We start from the raw sequence: 16,112 nt of genomic DNA on the forward strand, positions 1-16,112 counted from the left end.
AGAGACAGACAGACAGACAAACAGACAGACAGAGACAGAGAGAGAGAGAGAGTCATAAATATACATCAGACAGAACGGAAAGCACTATCCCTGAATTCTAGAAGAATGCTTGTTGATAACAGAAGGCTGAATTAATATTTAATACAAAAAAAGACTATCATACAGGATAGAGAATTTTTTATTCGTACTCTAGAGAGATTCGAACCCAGACAGCTGTCCCGATGGTAGAATTCCTGTCTGCGCCCATTTGGTCACAAATTTGGTATATTAACCCGCAAAGGGTGACAGGTCTTCGAATGCTACATCTAAGAAATAAATATGCAAGTTTTTAGAAAGAAAAAAAAAGAATTATCATAAAAGTCATTAGGTTAATATACAAAAGCAATCTCATTAAATAATCAGGAATCATAATCATTAAACATAAAAGTGTAGATCTCTTCTACATTTAATTTTTTCGTCACTGGATTAAGGAGCTTTGGTAGGAGCTAGTTTCTACTTCTCAGGCTTATCCATGGGTTCTAAATCTGATTCATGAACGTACTTTAAATAGAGCTCTCATGAGTGACTGACTATTTGTTATTGATCCTCACTTCCTGCTCACTTAATTCATTGAAATGGAACAAAGAACTGCAATAGACATGTCGTAAGCAGCGGAGCTTGGAATAACCAAACATAAATTTGTAACTGTCAAACATGTTAAATGACGTAACATTTGATGACAATACGCCGCCTTCTATCGCCTCCTCTGTTCACGTGCGTATCGTTAATTTATGTGAACCAAATATTCTGTATCGACTAATGCACGGTGATAGACATTATTTACACTATTTGTAATCCTCTAGAACCAAATTGGTAGCAACCCGAAGCTTCCAGTGACAGCGTCTATTGTGTGATGATTTTAGATAGCTCATGAACGACGACATCAGCAGCCATATTTGTGGTATGCTGGCAGATTTAGGGGGCAGGGGCCAGTTTTTATGTACAAATTTAATACCGCAATCAGTGACCTAGTATAAAAAAAATCATAAAAAATCAAATACACAAGTGAGGTCAAAAGGTTCCATATTGTTAGATACCTATATTAAAACAAAGCATAAGAATAGTATTCACTTGACCAGAGAAGTCAGTGGCAGTTCATAGCAGAAGAAGTTTATGCCCCCCAACCCCTTTTTTATACATGCATTTTTCACATCCAAAGGCCATATTGGACAGCATGTGGTGCTCACAGTGCAAACGCAAGGTCTTTCCATGGATGAAAATTTTGAAAAACATTGTCTACTAAATAGTTTGATGCAATTCAGAATATTTGTCATCCAAACCGTTTTTGAGATACTCTACTTGCCTTGAACCCACGTGTCTACTGCTATGGGAGGCTAGCTCTTCTTCCTAGCCGACTATTGGTATTTCACTATCAACATACTGCAGAGCAACTATGGAAGGTGTACGTGCCTGACATCAATTTCAAGAATACAAGCTCGAAACACCTAGTTCACAAATATATCCATATTTATAAATAGTAAACAATAATAGCTGAAAAAGTCACACCATAGCTTTAAGTTAAGAAATTTGCCAGGGGCCAATTTACAAAACTCGACCCTGCCACCTTAAAAATTTGCCTGAAAATGGTTTATGTCAAAAGTTGTGTACATATCACATATTTAGACATTATCTAGTACAATGGTATAAAGGAAAACTTTTTGTGCGCAAAACTATAAATGGTATTATGCTTTTAAAAAAGTTACCTCTTTGGGGCAAACGGCACTGCATTATTTACAATGTGAATTATGACTGACTGCATTTCTTGAAAGATTTCAAATTGTTTGCAACCTACATGCTTTTGGTCTTTGTTTACTACCATAGCATCAGAACAAAATCAAAATTCCTTTACAATGTTTCATGAATGTCAAGATTAGATCTGGAAGTTATAAATTTTAGGAGGGAATGACAGAAATTCTATGTTAGTTGCTAGTGACAAAAGTGAAAAGTCTCTATAAACTCTTCTAGCAAACTTAAAGAAATCACACATGTAAGTAAATCATGTGCTTTAGAAGTACTTTTAGACTGATATAAAAGAAGCAGTTCCTAACTTTTCATTATCATTCTGGAGATGCTAATAGTAGCATCAGTGCTGTGTCAGTGTGTGTTGGCGGGGGGGGGGGGGGGTAATTGCAACACAAATCTGGCTAGTCTGGAGAAGTCAAAGTTTAATCAATTAACATTAGACAATGTTGGAACATTGATATACTGATGTGTGTGACCCTAAAACTTACAAAGTGACATATCAAATAAATTCATAGATACATAGCCAATGAAATTGACCATATATATATACAAATTACCCAATACAGTTTAACAGAAATTTCTTCTCAGACACCAATTTGCTTACAATTGACTTTAATGTTTTCTCGAGTTTACAAAATCAGGGTAAATAATAAGATACGGTATAGAACAAATATTTACAGTGGAAAATTCAGTTCAAGGTAAAAAGCATTTCACCGGCTTGGCTTTTGATAAGCACGGACCATAAAACAACTCCTGCAGAAGCTAAATCTGTCCGTCAAAGTCACTCTCTTGTGCACTTAGATCAGAATGAGTATCTGGATGAGATTGAAGCTATTGTTTCTTTCAGCATGACTAACCGATTAATCCTAATTTCTTACCATGCAAACTGAGACCTGCAAAAAGAAAAGAAACAAGTGATATTGATGTACTTTTAACATTCAGTGAAAACATAAGACTTTCAGAGGAGAAACTGTATGTGTATTGTCAAATGCATGAAACTGCCATTTAATTTTAAGCTTTTCCCCCTTTGTTAACTGAACCTAGAAATTTCAAGATATATGCATAATATTGAAACATTTCCTATTATCACCCAAGTGTGAGATATGAATCTCTTATGTCAACTTCAGAGTGGGGTCATGAAGGTAGAAACTATGTCGGTGTGCTAAAACTTTCATTCTTCTCACCAAAATATAGCAAGCAATATGCCATATGTATCATTATTTCTAAGACCGTTCCACTGGTGACATTCAATATTCACAACAGTATGTTTATGTATGATTCCTCTGAATTCTATCTGCTCCTGTGGAGTAAAATTGCTTTTAAGAATACATGTTGACATGCTATGCAATTGTTTCTGTGTGTCTGTATTGAAATGTGAATATTATTCATAAAAAATAGGGGTGCAAACCTTGACAGCTACAGAAAGTGCAAGACAATACATTATAGTTACCATTTTGTTCCCATATTTAGTAAGTTAAGTCCAAAATATGCTACTTTGTCATGATGTAAACAGTTCTCACATTGAGGTACAAAACACATTTACCTCCCTCTCCAAAGAGCATTACATACAACACTAAGTGACATATGGGGCCAGTTTTTATGTACAAATTTAACACCGCAATCAGCGACCTAGTATAAAAAATAATAAAAAATCAAATACACAAGTGAGGTCAAAAAAGGTCCATATTTTTAGATACCTATATTAAAACAAAGCATAAGAATAGTATTCACTTGACCAGACAAGTCAATGGCAGTTCATAGCAGAAGAAGTTTATGCACCCCAACCCCTTTTTTATACATGCATTTTTCACATCCAAAGGCCATATTGGACAGCATGTGGTGCTCACAGTGCTCTACTGCTATGGGAGGCTAGCTCTTCTTCCTAGCCGACTATTGGTATTTCACTATCAACATACTGCAGAGTAGCTATGGAAGGTGTACATGCCTGACATCAATTTCAAGAACAACACAAGCCCAAAACACCTAGTTCACAAATATATCCATATCTATAAATAGTAAACAATAATAGCTGAAAAGGTCACACCATAGCTTTAAGTTAAGAAATTTGCCAGGGGCCAATTTACGAAATTGGACCCTGCCACCTTACCGTTGAGTTTATTCAGTGTTTGGAAGCTGAAATAAATTCATCGAATCTCAAGATATTGTTACAAAACATACATACATAAACAGAACGCAAATCAGACTTTCTGTTAGTATCTATAGTTAGTATTTATAGTTAGTATCTATATTTGTAATTTATTAGTTGATTTTGATCTAGTGTACCTTTTTCAAAATGGTCAGTTTTGGTGGTCGCATATAGGAGAAACTGCCAGGTTGCCCATAGTCCAGGTAAAATTGGCAAAATATTGTCTGCAAGTGACCATATCGGGAAGCATCTATTTTAACGAAAAATAGTGAGATATTTTTTTAAACAATAAAAGCAGTGTGAATCATTAGACAATCAAAGTAAAGGAGTGTCATCGGCCAGAATTTAACGCATGTTCTCTCACTGAGTTATAATCTTAGTACGTAAACATCAGTTTAATAATTGTTGTGTGCCACTTATTTTCTACGTCACGTTCAACATAACCATTAAAGGTATTTTAGTACATTTCCCTAACTCTTGCTCACAGCAAGAAACAAGCAAAGACATCTTTCAGAGGCAAATGTCTTTTCCCCGAAGGTTTCACAAGACAAGACAACACTTTATTACACTGATGTTGTAAACTTTACAACATCTGAAGTTTCGAAGAAGAAAAAAAACGTTGATATAGTGTGTGATGTTATTACGTGATGCTTAACAATGATTACGAAATTCGGAATACAAATTCGAAATCTAAAAGTCTGCAAATATTTTAAGAGTCTTACGTAGTTACTAATACTAATTAATTGATTATATTTATCAGTGTTAATCCAGAAAGTGTAAAATGACGTATACATTTTTGTCTTTCATCATCCCCTATTTTTTTAGGCTGACAAAGTGTGCAATATCTTTGGTTCCATAGAAAATTGACCCAACTACCAGATTCAACACGAAACCTATGATTTACGGTTCACAAATTAACTTTTTTAAGATATATTGTTACTAATGAGAAATAGATCATTCCTAAACCGAAATTAGTATTAAATAACCTGTAGTTAAGAACTTTTGAAGGCATGCTGATGTTCGCTGCCTAAGCTTGTATTTATTGATCTGTTAGTCGTTTTTCTACCGAATTTGTTACCCAATTAACTGACACAAATCTTTGATTTCTTCATTGTAGCTTAACCCACTATCGTCTAATATATATATATATTACTTCGAGTAACCGTTTGTTGAACAGCTGCTTCGCTAGGCGCTCAGCATTAAGAGGTTAGTGTCAGGACTGGTCGGCCTGGTGTCAGGATAATGTGACCTGGTTGGACAAAATGCTACATGTCTGCAGCATGATGCCCCAGTGCTAGACATAACTATAAACTGCCACACTGCAGACATTATAGCAATATGACAAAAAATGTTAAAGCTACGTTAAAAATCCAAAACACACACACAAAATCACATACACACACACACACACACACACACACACACACACAATGACACACAAACAGACACCATTTATTGTCATACGAATTATCTCTACAGTGTTTGTATAAGAGAGAATACATACGATATTTTTTCTTCGTTACCGCTAACCAATAGATTATCATGCAACTCCTAATACTGAAAACTGAGGGGAAAAGACCAAGTTCGCCGTATACCATATATAGAGGGGTACAGTTTGGTCTTTCAGTATACTTCAAGGAAAAGAAAGATGAGAGTTTGTTTTCGACTATATGAAATCCCCAATATTTCACAAGCATATGTTAAAACTGGTACAATGGTTTGATCGAACAGTTTCAAATCTAAATTGTGTATAGCTTTGGTTACTAGATTATTCCGGCCACTGGTGAATTTTCCAATCTTGTGAAATATAAGGCCTAAGTACTTATATTTACTTAGACCATTAATATAGCCATTGCTTATCTTATACATTTATATGTATGCTTCTTTCTTTCACCAAATACAATAGTTTTCTTGTTCCTGTATTGACTGTAAGTTTCTTTATACCACACTATCTACCAAACATATAAAGGGTATAATGCATGACGGCAGGATTATCTGCGACAAGTATAGTGTCATTATATTACACAGGCAAACATACCATTTAGCATATTTACAAAGTCAGAATGTTTGGAGGTTACAGCGTACCCTCTACACGAATCCGTCTTCCAGCCTTTATCAGTTGGTGTTGCCTCGGGTCGTCTGACTGAAGCACTTTTGTCCATTGACGACGAAATATATATCGTATGTCGCTGGTATCAACAATTTCTATTCAACACCAGACTTGTCGCTATAATTTCAATCACTTCCTGGATCTGTATTTTGTTTTCGCCCGGTAATCATTTTCCCTATAATACCAAATGCCAAGACTTCCCGATAATACCAAAGACTCAGACTTCACTATAATACAAAATGCTCAGGCGTCCCTATATTATAATACCAAATATCCAGGCTTCCCTACATTGCCAAATGCCCAGGCTTCCCAATAATACCGAATACCCAGGTTTCCCTACAATACCAAAATGTTCAAGCTTCCCTATAATGCCAAAACGTTCAGGTTTCACTATAATACCAAATTTTCAGACTTCCTATAATACTAAATGCCCAAGCTTCTCTATATTATAATGCCAAAAGTCCAGACTTCATATAATACCAAATACCCACAATTACTTATGATACCAAATGTCCCGGCTTCCATATAATACCAAATGTCCAGGTTTGCCTTTACTTTAAAACCAAATGCCTATACTTCCTATAATACCAAATAACTAGGCTTCCCTATAAACAACATGCCCAGGCTTCTTTATACTATAATACAAAATTCTCAGGTTTCAGTTTGCTACAATACTAAATGCACATGCCTCCCTATCATGCCTGTAATAATAAATGTCTAGGCTTTCATATACTATAATACAAAATGTGCAGACATCCCTATAATACGAATTGCCCAGGCTTCCCTATATTATAATACTAAATGTTTAGGATTCCCTGTACGATAATAGAAAACGCCCAGGCTGCCCTATAATACGAATTGCACAGGCTTCCTTATAATACCAGATGCCCAGGCCTGGTTTTATTATATTTAGAATCTATTCATGCTACTTAAACTTTCCTCACGCTAAGATGTTCTTTGACTCAGCTTCACGGAGGTCTTTCAGTCTTACCCGTATAATTTTCATCACAAATATCAAGATGCATGCTGGTCGCAAGTTGTATGTGGCAACTGGACTGTCACGTCTGCTCAGCTCCAGTTCGTAAGTCGTGTACAAACTAAAGTATTATTTCAAACCATGTTTGATGTCTAAAGATAGCCGAAGGCTAGAATTAATCTCTTATGCAAGGTTACCGTGACCAGAGAGAATACCCGACATCTTGGATCAGCACAGGCGTTAGATCGATCGACATCCAACCTATGTGTTAGAGTTTAGTCCTAAGATCAGAAGAACCCGCGAGGGTGAAACGGGGCGTGTTCTAAATCCGTCCCTATGTATACTGATACAGAGAATGGCATTTTAAGTGTAATTGGATCGGGACATCGACACCCAATAGGAATTGTGATACAAAAAATTCGATCCGAATTATAACTTCTAATTAACAAGAAAAAATTTAGTCTCGCCTAGGAAAATTAATGACCAATATAGGGTTACTCCGAGGAACCACTCGTAATTTGGCGGTAAAACTTAGAGAGGAGATTCTAAGGAAAGACAAAGCTTCGTAATGGTCATCAAGTTATTTGCTCGATTTTTTCAAAATATTACGGCGTTGTAAGTGCAATTAGGTGTGGTATGTATACTTAATAGCATCGTTTAGTACGTAGAATTACCTTTGCAGTATTTGATTTACATGCGTGTTTGAGAAATGAGCTTGCGTGATATGTAGGGAATTATGTAGATTGTTAGCTTGTGGTCAGAAAATAATTTTGTCATTCACTAATAGGTTACTTCGTAGTAAACTAGTACATTTATTCATATGATATGTTAGATTTTACACATGCTTGAACTGTGAATTTGGAAAATGATTGAAGTGTGTAAGATTAGTTTATATGGATGTACGTATATATCAGAGCATGGATATTTGAATCTTTGTGTACTTTGCATGAGTTGTAATGCAGAGAAATGCGTCTGATTGCTGTGATATTGTTTAGTATAATGGGATTAGGAATATATACTGATGCGACGCAATTTATGGATGTATGTATGAGAAGTAATTGATAACGTGCTTTTATTACGACGTTGTTTTACCATACAAGAAGGTATGAGTATTTCGATGTGAATGAATGCGTGACCGCAGAAATTTAATAGCCGTTTTCTGATGATAGGCTCGTTGTAGTGTCAGATGACAGGGCTAAGGAAAAGATTGTACAGTCCTTGCGTTTTCACTGGAAGCTTTTTGGGAGACAGAACTTCCGATTCTGTTGAGTCTCGAGTCTCTAAGAGGGGAGACGGAAGTGAGACTAGCAGAGCAGTCGGAGTCGACAAGTCTAGTCAGTGGAGAGAGTCGAGAAGGATGAAGAAAAGGAGTCGAGGATGAGAAAGTGGAGAAGAAGGAGGAGTATAGAGAAGTCGACGAAAAAAAAGGAATTTGGAGAAAGTCGGGAGGAAGAGGAGAAGGAATTGGAGGAATAGGAGAGAATAATACACAGATGAGTAGAATACAAGGACAGGTGGAAAGCTATCTCACACTACAAATCAAATGATGCAGTAGGCTATCACAGGGTCGAGCGGAAGGAGAGTACTTGGGATATTTGAAGCACTTGACTATTGAATCGTTATTAAATTGTTATTCGTCGAATTTCACTTTTTGTATATTCAATAATTTAACAGTCGGCATTGCTGACTGGGAGCTTGGAGCTTTACATCTATCTTTCACTAATTAAACTTCCAACCAAAATCGAGCCTGGGTAGGACTTGGATAATAATTTAAATATAGTATTGGGAGCACCCCACCCCAACCATAACACACATACCACCGTGGCGGCATAATAAATCCGTCACGCCATATGGACATTTTTATCAAGTTTCTTTACTTACTAATCGACACAACTGCACGAGGCATTTATCTCCTCCCAATTCATTAGCATATTCATGTTGCATATTTGATAAAAACTTGTTGATGACATTTTCAAGTGTGATAGTGCTGATGATACTGGGTTTAACCATAATTTTTCAAAATCTAGTCTTTAATTTCTTTAGTTACTAACGTTCCAAATTAATCTATAACTGAACTAAAATAAGGTGTATTGTTTATGTGCCTAACGTGTTTGCAGTTAATTAAGCCTTAACAGTAATCACTCCTGTTGTGTGGTTGGTCAGTTCGTACGACAGCAGGCAGGTGGGTGGAGTGCAGTAGGATTAATTCGTTATTGGCGAGCCATATACTTTGTTTGGACAAAATTTTCTGTTCGTTGTTTAGGAATTTTCGTTGTTTCAGTGTAAGTTATATAAGAATAATATTTATAATAAAAAATAAACAAGATTTTGGGAAATAATGCAGTTAACAGTAACTCAAATACTAAGATAATGATGGTGATGACGATGACGACAATAGTTAACCACAGCACTATGCTTTCCATAAATCAGATAAAATAAGTTTCATCGATGATGATGATGATAATGATGATGATGATGATGACGACGACAATAGTTAACAACAACACTACGATTTGCGTAATTCAAATAAATGGACGTAATCATAATCTCTTTCATTTCGTATCCTCACCATATTCATTTATATGTTTCTTTCCACAATAGTTCATATTTCGTTGACTCTGTTTTATTAAAGGTTGCAGATATATCACTTAACTTTGACCGAAGCAAGTCTGCGCAGGTGTCGTTCAGTTAATCAAGACGTTAAAATAATCCATCGCACGCATGTGGGAATGTCACTGAATAATAGACGGCCTTACCGTGTGTTTGTGTCTGTATGTATTATTTACAGTCTTGCCTCGATCAGTCTTTTATTTTTGTTTTTTTCATTCATAAGTTTTCTCACCAAATGCAGACCATTATATAAAGAAACTAATTGCTAGATTACACGAATAAGGATATGTCTCCGCTTTATTGACAAAAAAGTGCTAAATATGGAAAAATCAGTTTGCCATGAAATTAACACGTCTGCTTTTCTTCTCAGGTGTAGTCAAGTGAAATATGCGGTATCTTTGGCAGTGCAATACGTGAATGCATTATTGTTCGGCGAAACATAGACTGCATACAAACTTTTGCTAGTTTAACAAGTCCGAAATCATTATGCTATTATTTAGAAGCCGGAAGACAACTTCAAACACGAAGGACTTGGTCATGATTCTCTGAGTTATAAATGACTATTTGCATAGGTACTTTCTGTATATCAAAAAAAAAAATTAAGCGAAACAAAGTCACAGGGCAGCATATTATTTATTTCTTCGCAAAACAGTAGCATCTTGCTGATATGGAACAATTATCTCTTTAGTCTTTGTTATATTGGCATATACCTTGTTTTCACCATCTAACAGTCGAAGAACTATCATTGTAAACGACTGGAATTTCGACAAGTTGCCAACAATGTCGCATTTAATTCTTACAATTGGTTTATATCTCATGCTTTATTGTTAAATATCTTGAACGAACGTAATCTATTAGGTCAGCGATTTAAGAGTTTTGAAAAGTTTCGACAATTTTTTGGCAACACAGAGATTGTATAGTGTCACATTAAATACTTATTCAAAAATATTTTTTCATGAATTTGTCTCCGTATTAATTATTTTATAATCGTATCCAAATATTCTTTCTATGTTTTACATTTAGTTTCCTATTTAAAATCCACATAAATGTAATATGCATGTTAGAACTTTTGTGTTCTTATAAACTTGATAAAGAGTACAGGGCAGCAGTCTATAGTGCTGTTTCGAGTCATCTTGGCTGATGTTTCATTAAATATGACGTATCATTACACCGCGTAGCCGAGGTTGAATTCTACTGACCATAATTGACAGATGTCGTCCTGATCCGGAATAACATTAGTTGATATACAAAGACAACATTATTTCATTATAGTTTCGTACATTTTAGATTTTCATAATAGTTTCGTTCATTTTGGTATTTAGTAAAATATGTCACCGGGTTCATATTGCATGGTTTTAGCTAGTATAGCATATCATTTTGAGGGGAGGGGAGGTTGGGGAAAAGCAATGGTTATACGTATAAGATTTTAGCGAGAATAAACATATGCACTCATTTATAATTCAGGACGTAAATATAAAAGTGTGCATTAAAAACACTGACAGGAAAGTGCTATGCTTAGAAGAGAAAATTTCAAAAATTATAAATGACAATGACGACTGCAAAATAAAAATTTCTCCAGTTAGAGATTGAACGAATATTTTTACAATGAATATAACATATTACACAAATATAGTATTCTATGACAAAGGACAATTATGAGGGTAGTACAACATATTTACACGAACATCAGCGACAACAGGTAAAACCTAAAATACTATGTACATATTATATATTTCATAATGAGAAATACATTTGCCACTTTTATCACCACAGTAGCGATATCGGTTTAAATCTACTTTCGTTTTCAATTTAGAAAGTATATATTCCCTTATGTATCAAAGTCACGCATGTATTTCTATGCTTTTTTCATTTTTTCTTCTTCTTCTTCTCTGTCTCTCTGTCTCTTTCTCTTTCTTTATATCTCCCTCCCCCCTCTCTCTCTCTGTCTCTCTGTATGTCCCTCGTTCTCCCCCTGTCTCTCTCTGTCCCTTACTCTCCTTCTGTATGTCTGTCTGTCTGTCTGTCTCTTTCTCTTATATATCATAGCCACAAATATATTTCCCATGCCTATTTCATTTCTTCTTCTTCTTCTTCTTCTTCTTCTTCTTCTCTGTCTCTCCATCTCTCTGTCTCTTTCCCTTTCTCTCTCTTTCTCTCTTCCTCCCCCTCTCTAAACCTCTCTCTGTCCCTCTCTCTTTTTCCCTCTGTCTCTGTCTATCAGTCTTTCTGTCTCTCTCAGGATAAATATGTCTTAAAAATGTGTCAAGATTGTTGACCCTCTATTGAATACATTTATTGAAAAGTTGTCATCCCAAATGCTTACAAATTAACCCCACGGAACAAAAATAATTTTTAAGTATTATCTTGATTATAATTAGTTTTCCAATTGAAACATGCAAGTTGTCAGTTACTGAACTTACACGTCCATTTGATATTGGATATTCTGTCACCCATAAAGTATCGCTTACACTCATAGACAGTCGTTACACAATTTTAAGACCAAATCTTGATCACACTAATAGTACTGATCTTTATTGTCATTAGGTTCACAAACATGCCTGGAAGAAGATTTGGCATGGATTAGTCTCGCCCGCAAGCTGAACTTATGTGCGAATCGAAATTTGGGTTCAACGTCTCGTACCGAAATAGACTGTAAGCAGCAGGGAAGTCGTACAGACCAGGTGGCTCAGATAAATTTAACCCTCCCACCGAACATTTCTCCGTAGAAGCCTCAGATTTCAAAAATAAACCCTCCTGCGCAAATTAATCCGCAAAATTTCACTCCAAGATGCATTTTCGGGCATAAAAAAAATGGCAGCTTTTTTGGGGGGGGTATTGTAAAATTTATTTGCCGTAATTGAATTTGGGTTGCAATTTTATGAGTAAATTTGATCAAGACCGACTCGATATCTACTACGCGGATCGTGAAGATTAATCGTGACAAAACCGTGTGGTGTTGCCTGAGCGTGACTGAAAAAATTTTTAAACTTATTTATGTCCATATCACCGTTGCACCAAGTCTGATGAATATTCCTCAGCGTGTGAGTATCAACGCCATTGAAAACTGATAAAATATTACAATTATCTCTAATTACCTTCGGAATTTGCGTATATCGTTGCGTCACGTAAATCACATCGGTGTTCTTGTGTCGGCCACGCGAGAATATCCTAGCTGGGTTAGTTTGCTTATCCAGCATCACATCATCAAAAACAACAAGATTATTAGCATCACCGTTTAAACTTTCCACTGATGGAGCTTCATTGATGTCCGTTATAAATTCTATTGTGCCATCCTCAGTATTATCACTAAATTCCTTTAGTACTTTATAACATCTCTGATCGTCAACGGACGGTGCAACCAAATACAATTTATCCCATTTCAACCATCGCATAATCAAATTTAGCAACAATTGCGTTTTTCCAGAACCAGATGGTCCAATGATTATCATTCTAATCGAATTTGGTAATGCCTCGGTGTGCTTTACTTGCTCGCGTTTCTTTGTGGCTGAAAAATCAATTACATTCATGTTATTAGAATATTATGGATTCATATTGTGTTAAGTGTCGCACTCGAACTGCTACGCTAAATCCAATCGAAGTCGTTACGCGCAACAACAGGAATGCAATCAAAGGTGAATGTGAAGTTTGTAAGACAATTAAGTTTAGATTTGTAAAAAAAAAAGTAGAACCGGAGGAGACATCGCAACCTCCTTAACAAATCTGCCTGGAACTCCCTGGGCGAAATATCCCGGAGAGAAACATTTACCAGGATATAATTACTGCGGACCTGGTACAAGGCTAGATATAAGACTTAACGATAATAATCAACCAAATCCTGGCGAGGATCCAGTAAACGCTATCGATAACGCATGCTACTATCACGATCTTGCATATCGCAGCGGAGATTTACAACAAAGACATCTCGCTGATATTAAATTAATTCACGCAATAGATGCTATTCCTGATAAAAATTTCAAAGAGAAATTGGCAACTTGGTTGATAAAAGGAGCAATGAAAGGTAAATTAGTACTAGGTGCTGGTAATTTATAATGGAGCAAATATATTATTCTCCGCGAGGATTTTGGCGAGGAAAATCAGCAATAGCCAAACTTGCTAAGGCAGCAAAAGTAAAGCAATCTGTCGCTGAATCGTGGCTATCGAGGCAAGCAGTCTGGCAAATTTATCTTCCTCCGCCTAAGAAAATATCATATGCGAGTTTCTCTGTCAGCGTCCCTAATGAAGTCCATCAGGCTGATCTTATGTTTCTTCCTTACGATACCGTTGACGGAGTCACATATAAATACGTGTTGACGGTTGTTGATATTGCTAGCAGATACAAGGAAGCGGAACCGTTATCGAATAAAACAGCAACAGATATTGCTAAGGCGTTTAGCGAAATTTATTCACGATCTCCATTAACATGGCCGAAGCTTCTCCAGGTTGATCCAGGTCGAGAATTTCTTGGCGCGGTTACTTCACTGATGAAAAAGAATAATGTTAAAATCCGTCGCGGTATTGTAGGTGTTCATCACAATCAAGCTATCGTTGAGAGATTCAATAAAACTCTTGCAGAACGATTATTCGGATATCAGTACGCGAGAGAATTTATCCAAGATAAACGATCTCACGATTGGGTAACAAGATTACCTCACGTGATTAACGCGCTAAATAATGAAGTAACACGAACGATATCAATGAAACCCGCAATTGCAATTACAAAAACAAAAATACCACTAAAGCGAGATTCTACTATTCCACCTGTGCTAGGTAGCGTTATTGTAAGGTATTTGTATAAGGAAGGAGAAGCCGAAGGTGGCAGAAAAAGAGCAACTGATCCAAACTGGAGTGTTACGACACATAAAATATCAGCTGTAACAAGATCATCAGGAAGGCCAGCAATTTATTTTCTAGATTCACTAGCGCCACAACGCGGATTTACCAAAGAAGAACTACAAGTAATTCCAAAAGATACTCAATTACCACCATCGTCGTTAATGTGAAATTTAATCCTACCCAACTGAGATAATTTTCTTACTCGAGACACAGCTAGATAAACTAAATTTGACCAGGAAATTCTATCATCGACAATCCAGACTTGACTATCTACTGTTAATCCCTGTGACGAGTGTATCGTTGCTGCGTATCCGAGTTTCCATGGCGATCTTTCTGCGTTTATTGCATCATTGACAAGATTAATATCAACGAAAATAATATCATTTAAAACTAATATTTTTTCTTCTCCACATGGCAAAATAACATTGATATTTTGTTTTCTAGTATCAGTTGGCCTATAACACAACGGCACCTGCAACGTTGGAAATTTATCACAATGAAGTTTGAATAATATTTCCTGAATAACATCGCGAACAATTTTTCTGCTAGCAACGATCAGATGATCTGGACGCCACAAAGTTAGAAAATTATCCATCGAAGTTTCGTCGATTATTTTTCTCATCACATCACATTGAAATTTATTAGGTTGCAATCGAATCATTTTTTTAAACTCGGTCAGTAAAATATCATTAGATCTATAATCAGCGTCAATTTCTTCATAATAATCTACAAAATTTCTAAGCCACCTGTGAGGAGATTCACCATCAATAGGATCAGGTTGCCCATGATCGCCGCACATTATTACTGCAGTATTTTTTTCTTCCAACCAACTTAGGAATGATTTTAGTATAACTAAATTTACTGTGCAAATTTCATCAAATATTATAATCTTGTTGATATATTTGTTTCCCATTCGAGCCGGATCCCACAATCCACCGCTGTACTTGAAATAACTGTGATAAGTACAAGAATTAACGCCACGTTGTTTTATTTCTCGCGCTAATCTATGAGTTGGAGTCAACACGATCATATCAGAATTTGAAAATAAATTTATTGCTCGTGTTGTTTTACCACTACCACCAGGACCATTTAGGTAAACGAATTTGTTTCGTGAAATTGGATCAAACACTGATACTGCTGTTGATACTTCATCACATTGGTCTTTATGAAACTTATCGCAATCTTCTACATCCGCGTCCTCACAATAATCTAGAATATCCTCGTTTTTTATTCTCCAAGTTCCCCAGGAACCATCGGTAATTAAATTCTCCAATCTGCACTGGAATTTCTTATCGATATAAAATGAATCCGTTGCAACCCTTACCGCGATATCAGAAAATTTATTTATCATTGACAGCAAATTAATACTCACATAAGCGAGCATTGATGATCTTAAATGAGTATACTGTGCTGATTCTCCATCAAGATAAGTGATCACTGTACCTAACTTCGTTCCATCAATAATAATATTTTCTCTGTTGCAAAATATTCCACGAGACACTGTATCGGCAATAATAAAATCCATCTCAGCATCATTGATAAATAACCTAGCGTGGCGATGTTTATGATCAACTGATCCTCCTTGAGTAAATTTACCAATTATTTTTCTTCCAATATCTTTCGCGTTTTCACAATCCGTGGGTAACCACACCTCG

This window comes from Sinohyriopsis cumingii, chromosome 17, assembly GCF_028554795.1.
Source record: "Sinohyriopsis cumingii isolate HCF-2022 chromosome 17, ASM2855479v2, whole genome shotgun sequence".
Taxonomy (NCBI): domain Eukaryota; kingdom Metazoa; phylum Mollusca; class Bivalvia; order Unionida; family Unionidae; genus Sinohyriopsis; species Sinohyriopsis cumingii.